The sequence below is a fragment of the Canis lupus genome, chromosome 15, assembly GCF_048164855.1.
Source record: "Canis lupus baileyi chromosome 15, mCanLup2.hap1, whole genome shotgun sequence".
In the NCBI taxonomy this organism is placed as follows: domain Eukaryota; kingdom Metazoa; phylum Chordata; class Mammalia; order Carnivora; family Canidae; genus Canis; species Canis lupus.
The window spans coordinates 11,212,316-11,220,797 of NC_132852.1; the positions used below are offsets into that span (position 1 = coordinate 11,212,316).

General features: G+C 39.0%; 1 long non-coding RNA gene across 1 annotated transcript; it reads right to left on the reverse strand.

Annotated features, from left to right (window-relative positions):
• Positions 1-572: 572 nt before the first annotated feature.
• On the reverse strand, positions 573-5,349 carry LOC140605466 (uncharacterized). Its single transcript, XR_012008115.1, has 3 exons — positions 5,258-5,349; positions 1,876-2,002; positions 573-665 (listed from the first exon to the last, which is right to left on the reverse strand). It is a non-coding gene; the product is annotated as an uncharacterized lncRNA (long non-coding RNA).
• Positions 5,350-8,482: the final 3,133 nt, after the last annotated feature.

An 8,482-nucleotide genomic window follows, 5' to 3' on the forward strand; every position in this document is an offset into this window, starting at 1 on the left:
GCCTGAGGATGGCAAGCTTTACTACTATCATTTTAAAGCACCCACTCTTCTCTAGCTAATCCTTGATATGTAAAAATTCTTCACCACATCTTCTTTTAAGCATGCCATCTGCTTCCTGTTGCAACCCTGACAGATTCAAAGGCAGTTCTCTGTAAATGGATTTATAGCTTTATCAAGATTATAACCTTTTAAATCTTATTAAAATAAATCCCCGGGTGAAAATGTGTTTTGTGTTTTCTTGAAAACATGGTGTTTTTAGAAAATTAGAATTGTAGAGGCAGACTTGCACTATTAAATATTAAACATAAAAAATACAATAATTAAAACAATGTGGTAATAACTTAAATTTTATAAAGATAAAGGCCACAGAATATGCCAGGAAAAAAACCCTAAATATGTCTATGTGTCTTTATCTACCTGGTAGAGAAGCGGAAAAACAAAGAAAGAGATTATAGCATCGTAGTACAACTATTTCCAGATTTTCCCACCATCAATACTTGAGAAAAGCCTTTAATTTGAATCATTACTGTTCAACCAGTGATGGAATAGAAATAAGAAAATACAGAAGCAAATTATAGTATATAATATGATTTTATTTGAAATCCTGAGAAATACAAAGTCTGAGCCTTGGGCATTCACATATGTGAAGAAATCTGCAAAGGAATCTGAGGGGGAAAGAAAACCAGATTTTATATCAGAATTAGTGCAAATATACAACAATGTTAATTGTATAAATAATCTGTAATATATTCAGTTGAGATCATTGTAAACAATTGACAAAAATCAGATTTAGGAAATAATGATAAGTAAAAATAATTTCTGTAATTTAAATAATGAAGTAGATGATACATTAAGTATGCTTTTCATTTTTATTAATCTCTATGTTTGCATATAAATGTATTTTTGTATTATATATGTTAAATTGTAAGATGAAGATAATAGATTAATATATGATGTTTATGTTATGCTTTTCTATATTTTCAGAATTGCCTACAATAAATACCTATTATTCTTATGATATAATAAATACAACAAAAAGCATAATTCAAAAATAAAACAAAACATTAAATTAATTCACTAAAAATACATTTTCAGAAAAAGCTTTCTAGAACTATCTAGACCAGAGTAAGTTATCAGAAGCCTAGAATAATGAATATTTTGATGTCAACCCTTAGCTAGCACGTAAATGAAAATCATGGACATTGTGTTATGGATGTTTTACAGTGAAATTCAGTTCGAATTATCTTTGTAATTAGATAAGTCATCAGAAAGAGAGGAGGTTTCTTTCTTAGGACCTAACTTATTATAAATGTAATATGAGCAACTGATCCTTCAAGAGAAGTGTACAAGTTTTTGGGAACTTTTTTTATTAAAGTAAAATTTTAGGAATCCTATGAAGTTTGCAGCTTAATTAATTTTTGCAATATAATGATAAATATGTAACCATGATCCAATTTTCCAATATTTCAAAAATAAAACTGTGCCACCACCGCAGAGACTTCTATTTTCTATATTTTCAGAATTGCCTACAATAAATACCTATTATTCTTATGATATAATAAATACAACAAAAAGCATAATTCAAAAATAAAACAAAACATTAAATTGTCTCAAATGGAAATGCCCCTGAAATAACCATGCATGTTTATGTTTGTGTTTGTGGATAAACAAAGTTCATATACATACACATGTATGCATATTAGCATATATATGTCATATATGAATATATACACATTTATAGCTTGTTACTTATGATTCTAAATAAGAGGTTATTTTTCTTCTCATTACCATAAAATGCACATTTTAAGGTGCAAAATATTTACTATGGATGAATAAATTTAATTACTAAAAGGGTAGAATAAACACTACCCTTACCTTTTATAGATTTTGAGTATTTGACTATTTTAATCTTTACAACCAACGTGTTCAATTGATGGGGCTGATATATTGAACAGGCCAACGAGATGATTCTTCCATATTAGAAGTCCTATGACATCTACGACTGTGCAAGGGAAAGACAAGGGTTTAATTTATTCACCAGACTCTGATTCCACTGCTTCCAATCTTATTGATTATAAAATGAAATGCTAAGTCAGACACTTCATACTAATAATGAGCGCACTTGAGGAATTCAATCAAATTAGTAGGTTCAGGGAAGTGAGTACAAGCACACATGGTGCACTATAGTTTTCAAAGGTGTTAATGAGTGACAGACTTGCTATCTTTATAGCGTTTGACTTTGAAGAATAGTAGATACAGACAAGTCAAGGCATTAATTATTCTGGCAATGGAACAAAAGTTAATATTAGGATTTGGGTCTTAATTATTGAACTTAAGTAACCTGTATTGTCTTTTCATGCTAAGAAAGTGTAAATAAAATTACACTAAAAAAATATAAGCCTCAAAATTGGAGAATTAGTTAAGTGATTGTAACATTATTGTAATATTGCCGTTACGTAAAAAATAAAGCTTAAAGGAAAACAAGCATACCCAAAAAACATTCATTCAATACTATTAAAAAACATATAAAACTTGACGATATTTTTTCTTAGAAAAAAGAGCTCTGAATTATCACTAGCCTTACCAAATAATCTTAGAAACTATCCATAGCTTTTTTTAAAACTATTTTTAAATTTCTTCAAAATTTATTTTTGGGAATGCATTTATTCACCAAGTAGCAAGACAATGGCTTATGTAGTCGTTGCAATGATGAAGTCAGGTCAATGTAAAAGGATTTTTGAAATTGTAATTATTTGAATTTTGGATCATAACAATGGATTTCTTACAATTACATACAAATAATACTCTACAAAATGATACAGATATAACAAGGTCAAGATAAAAGTCAGTATTTTTATACATCAGCAGTTAATTGCTTTTGACTGCAATTTAATCTTATTTCAGTCTTATTGCACTTTGATTAAAATGCATATTTCATATCCATCTTGAATTATATCTTGGACTTAAACATCTACCTGAGTCTTTCTTTTCTATTTAATAGGCCACATGTTAATTAAACACATGTCTATCGATGAGAACACACCTCATTTTGAAAGGTGACTTTCTTGACAACATCAGAAAATAAAAGATTCTCATACATGAATATTCAAATCTTACTTGATCATCTTTCTCAATAACTTACTTATCCTGACAATGCCTCCTTTTTTTTTTTGTAAAATGGAACAATAATAATGATATAGTTGAATGAAATAAAGTAATTCTAGATTGAAGAGAACTGTGATTCTTCTGTGTAAAATTATTTCAGGAAAATATACAATAAACTAACATCATGAATAATTCACCACTGATTCCAAAAAAATGTTCCATGTAGGCCTTACTAGTGAGTTCTCTTAATCTAAATAAATGTTATTCATTTTCCATTATTCTTTATTCCATTAACAATTATATCTCAGTCTCCTGAATTCATTACCAGAACATATGTTGTTGAAAAATATTTTATTGATGTATAATTGACATACAGGACTGTGTAAGTTAAACACATAGAGCATAATGATTCAATTTACATACATTATGAAATAATTACAATAAGCTTACTTAACATTCATCATCTCATAGATCTAAAAAAAAAAGAGAGAAAAAGACTATTCTTTTCCTTATGACGGGAATTCTTAGGATTTCCTCTCTAACTTTCAAATGTGCCATGCAGTTGGGATAACCGTAGTCATCACGTTGTATATTATATCTCTAGTACATTTTATCTTATAAATTAGTGTATTATTATCTAAGTATGTCTTTACTTTGGTTATTAATTGATATACTTGGCAGCCCCCACATTAGGGGCATAAATATTCATGATTGTTAGGTCCTCTTGTTGGATACACCCTTTAAGTATGATATAGTGTCCCTCTTCATCTCTTACTACAGTCTTTGGGATAAACTTATTTTATCTGATATGGGGATTGCTACCCCAGCTTTCTTTTGAGGACCATTTGAATGGTAAATGGTTCTCCTAACTTTCATTTTTTTTTAATTCTTTTTTTTTTTAATTTTATTTATTTATGATAGGCACAGTGAGAGAGAGAGAGAGAGGCAGAGACACAGGCAGAGGGAGAAGCAGGCTCCATGCACCGGGAGCCCGATGTGGGATTCGATCCCAGGTCTCCAGGATCACGCACTGGGCCAAAGGCAGGCGCTAAACCGCTGCGCCACCCAGGGATCCCCTAACTATCATTTTCAAGCTGGAGATGTCCTTAGGTCTAAAATGAATCTCTTAAAAATAATAAAATAAAATAAAATAAAATAAATAAAATAAAATGAGTCTCTTGGAGGTAGCAAATAGATGGGTCTTGCTTTTTTATCCAGTCCGATACCCTGCATCTTTTGATGCGAATATTTAGCCCATTCACATTCGGAGTAACTATTGAAAAATAGGAATTTAGTGTCATTGTAATACCTATTCAGTCCCTGTTTTTGTGGATTATTTCTTTGGGCTTCCTCTTTCTTTTACAGTATCCCCCTTAATATTTCTTGCAGAGCTGGTTTGGTGGTCACATATTCTTTCAGTGTCTGCCTATCTTGGAACCTCTTTATCTCTCCTTCTATTCTGAATGAGAGCCTTGCTGGATAGAGTATTCTTGGCTGCATGTTCTTCTTATTTAGTGCCCTGAATATATCCTGCCAGCCCTTTCTGGCCTGCCAGTTCCCTGTGGAGAGGTCTGCTGTTAATCTGATATTTCTCCCCATATAAATTAAGAATCTCTTGTCTTTCACTACTTTAAGGATTTTCTCTTTATCTTTGGAATTTGCAAGTTTCACTATTAAATGTTGAGGTGTTGAATGGTTTTTATTGATTTGGGGGTGTCCTCTATATCTCCTGGATCTGAATGCCTGTTTCCCTCCCCAAATTAGGGAAGTTCTCAGCCATGATTTGCTCAAATATACTTTGTGGCCCTCTCTCCCTCCTGGCATCTTTTGGAACCCCAATTATATGTAGATTCTTCTTTCTCAGGCTATCATTTATTTTCCTAGCCTTTCCTCATGGTCTCTTGTTTTTCTCTTTTTTTTCCTCAGCTTCTTTCCTTACCATCAACTTGTCTTTTATGTCACTCACTCTTTCTTCCATCTCATTAACCCTAGCAATTAGGGCATCCAGTTTGGATTGCATCTCATTTAATTTATTTCAATTTTGGCCTGATTAAATCTAAATTCTACAGTCATGAAGTCTCTTGAATCTTTTATGCTTTTTTCCAGAGCCACCAGTAGCTTTATAATTGTGCTTCTGAATTGGCTTTCTGACCTTGAATTGGAATCCATATTCTGTAACTCTGTGGAATAGAGTACTGTTTCTGATTCTTTCTTTTGTGGTGAATTCCTTCTTCTAGTCATTTTGTTCAGAGTAGCTGTATGAGTGGGCTGAGTCAACAATATCAACTATGACCTAAGAAAATTCCACCCTAGATGATTCTGACAAGGTCAGAGACCAGAAAATGAAAAAGATCAGAACAAATGAAACAAAAGGACCACTAAAGTAGAAAACACATTTTAAAACAAAATAGTAAAAAATAAAAGGCAAAAAAACTCCAAGGAAGAAGAAAAAAAACAAGGAAAAATAGTAAAGAGGAAAAAGAAAAAAGGGGGGACCTGGGAGATGGTGGTAGTGAAGAAGTGGGAGTGGAGAGAGAATGTAATCTATCTGAGGGGTCCAGGAGGGTGATCCTCTTGGTTCTGAGTGAATTAAGTTCTGTATGTTAGAGGATGCTCAGTCCCAAATTTATATGAACCAGCAAAACTGGGATCCCTGGATGGCTCAGCAGTTTAGTGCCTGCCTTGGGCCTAGGGCATGGTCCTGGAGTCTCGGGATCAAGTCCCACATCAGGCCCCGTGCATGGAGCCTGCTTCTCTCTCTGCCTGTGTCTCTGCCTCTCTCTCTCTCTCTGTCTCTCATAAATATAAATAAATAAATAAATAAATAAATAAATAAATAAATAAATAAATAATTTTAAAAAAAGAGCAATACTTGTAGAGAGTCGCACCATTGACCACCAAAATGTAAATGAGATAAAAGAAGGGAGCAGAATGGGAAGGAAGAGAGAATATAATGTCACTGAATGAACCAGCATGGTGTTCCACTTGGTTCTGGGTGCATGCTGGTCATGTTTTAGAAGTCATTTACTTCTGCCATTATAGAACAAAATGAGGCAAAGAACAGAAAACACGAAACAACAAAAAACATATTTTGTATATCTCCCAAAATTGATTATGTTGAAGGGAATTCAGAAGCAGAAAATATATCTAAGACCTGTAATTGTAGAAATATGAAAGTCGAAAAGGAAGAAACTTAATAATGAAGAGGTGGGAAAATATTGCAGCTAAGGTGGGAAAAGAGAAAAAATATTGGAAATTTTTGGTCTGATATAAAAACGTGTTGTACTGGAAAGAGGGAAAATGGGCGGAGGGACCTTTTAGTTCTATATACTATATTCCCTCGATACTCCCTTGTTGCTGGAGCTTTCCAGCGCTGCTCAGTCCACAGCTTGCTCTCCCCCTGTCCTTCCAGCTGGTCTCTGGGGGAGGGGCTGCTGTGCTGAGTCTCAGGTGTGTGCACCTGGGGGAGCTGCCCTGCCCCCGGCAGGTGTCAGGTTCAGTGGAAGTCGTTGACCCCCGAGGCCCCTGTCCCCTAGCGGCTCCCCTCTCCCAGGCAGGAGGTGACACCAGGAGGGGCAACCCCACTGGCCGCGGCCAGCTCCCCAGCCCTGGAGTCAGCTCCCGCAGTAACCACCCCAGCTCCCAGTCTGCACTGGCCTGGATGCTCCCGTGTTGGGGGCGGGGGGCGGGGGCCGCTGGTCTGCACAGCTCGGGGGGCACCACGGGGCAGGTGTGCTCTGGCAGTCCTGGGCCCTCCCCACCTCCACCTGTGGGGGCGGAGCACAGGATCTGGGTCTGTGTCTGCCCATCACCCTCGGATCCGGGGTCTGCACTGTTGGAATCGGGCTCCTAGGGTGCACAGACCCCTCCCCCGGAGACCCCTCCCCCGGAGACCCCTCCCCTGAGACCCCCTCCCCGGAAGACCAGAGACCCCTCCCCTCAGCCAGAGACCCCTCCCCCGAGCCCCCCCCCCACTCTCCCGAGGCCCCGGGTGGCTCCAGCCCTGCCCCGACCTCCCTCCCCCACGGTGTGCGGCCTCTCCCCTGCGCCCCTCCTCTATTGGTGACCCCAGGCGCCTGGGGCTCCACCGCGCTCCTGCGCTTCTGCCCGACTCCCTGCTGAGCACTTTTCCATCAGGAAAACTGGGGATTTTTAAGGTTCCCGCTTCTCCAGGCTGGGCTCTCCTGCCCTGGGGGCTCCCACCGCCCCCCTACGCCCGGCTCCTCACGGGCCCTCCCCCACTGGATTCTCTTATGCATTCCCGCCTTCCTGCCTGGTCGGAAGCGATCACCTTCGTAGGTGTTCACAGGTTTGGAAAGTTACCCAGGTGAGCTGGGGCGCAGGTGGGTTGAGGACCCTGCTCCCCCGCCAACCTGCCCCCCATCCCCTCCACCCATCCACCTCTCCATCCCCCACACCCCCACACCCCTCCACCCCCTACCTCCCCACCCCCTCCACCTCTCCACCCTTCCACCCCCCACACCTCCTCCACCCCTCCACCTCCCACACCCCCTCTACCCCCCACACCTCTCCACCCCCTCCACCTCCTCCACCCCCTCCACCTCTCCACCCTTCCACCCCCCACACCTCCTCCACCCCTCCACCTCCCACACCCCCTCTACCCCCCACACCTCTCCACCCCCTCCACCTCCTCCACCCCCTCCACCTCTCCACTCCTCCACCCCCACACCTCCCACACCCTCTCCACCCCCTACACCTCTCCACTCCCTCCACCCCTCCACCTCCCACACCCCCTCTACCCCTCCACCCCTCCTCCACCCCCTCCACCTCTCCACCACCCACACCCCCTCCACCCCCTCCACCCCCTGCAAAGATCAATCCCTACATGAGGTTAAACAATCCTGAAGTCTTTCTAATTCAGCTAAGAGAGGACTAGCTGACTCCAGCCTGTTACACGTGAATGCAAATAAACACTGAGAGTGTCATGCATCTCCTGGGCCTTTAACTTCTTCCGAATGGTATATTCCGATCACTCTTGACTGTTCAAAATATTTAACCTAGAAAGAGATCTAAAAATAAAAATTTTTGAACAAAGTGATTTTATAGTCTTTGTGCTTTTAACCCAAATTCAGAACTACTGGAATGTAATTCTATCAAACATTGTACTTCTACATAGTTAACATGAGGCCGACTACAGTTCTCTTTTTTCAGTTGTTTTAGTTTGGTAAGCAAAAGGGCTTTTGCGTAGTTTTGCATTAGGTACAATTTGGAGCCCGTCAGACAAGTGTAATTATTTTTAACGTGCTTTCTTTTACGAGGTGGATTAGCAAACGTTCATAAATCTTCCTAGTCATCCTAGGAAACCAAAAGGTGGTTTAGTTATAAAAGATGTCAAAAGAGTTTATTATTTTGAATC